Source organism: Sinocyclocheilus anshuiensis, unplaced genomic scaffold, assembly GCF_001515605.1.
Source record: "Sinocyclocheilus anshuiensis isolate Anshui unplaced genomic scaffold, SAMN03320099.WGS_v1.1 scaffold2310, whole genome shotgun sequence".
Classification (NCBI taxonomy): Eukaryota; Metazoa; Chordata; class Actinopteri; order Cypriniformes; family Cyprinidae; genus Sinocyclocheilus; species Sinocyclocheilus anshuiensis.
Genome location: NW_015557685.1, coordinates 61097 through 61903, shown reverse-complemented (window position 1 = coordinate 61903; position 807 = coordinate 61097).

The following is an 807-nucleotide window of genomic DNA, read 5'->3' as shown; positions in this document are numbered from 1 at the left end:
CAACCATACTAATAAGCAAAAATGACTCTAGACAAACATTTGTGTGTTTTTTTTATTGCTGAAGTGTGTTGAATTTTTTTCTTCTGTATTCTACTGTATGGACATAAATTTACTTTCCCTTCAGCCTGAGGCTTATTCATTTCACTTTTGGTGTGAAAAGGCTTTTATATTTGCCAAAAATATAACTTTTTTATTTTAAAATCAAACAAGCAAGCCCTGTCCAGATTTAAAAAGTAATGCAAAAGTAACGTAACGCATTACTTTCCATAAAAAGTAACTAAGTAACGTAATTAGTTACTTTTTTATGGAGTAACGCAATATTGTAATGCATTACTTTTAAAAGTAACTTTCCCCAACACCGATTATACACATACACAAAAATACACAACGTGGTATCTTAAATGCTGCACCATCATTATATCACCAATTTTTTTTTTCTGTAACCATTTACAAAGTCAGCAAGTGTATGATCAGATGGCCGGGGAGGTATACTATATACTTGTATTCCATAGCTTGCAAGCTAGTAGTAGCTTTCCATGGTCAAGGACCTCCCCATAGAGGCCATCTGACTGAAATGTTTGTTTTGTTCAGTGTCATGTTTAGGGCTTTACATTTTCAAAATGAAAAGTCAATGTCCCTACAATAACAGACCAGCGTGCAACCAATAAATCTTTCATTCAGTAACATCGTCTTCAGTTGTCAAGAGTCTATGAACTTAATATAATTTTGAAAATCCAGCGGTTATTTGATTCTGATAAGAAATCATTGCCTAGTTGTATACAGAGTGGCTTTCTTCAATTAGGGAGA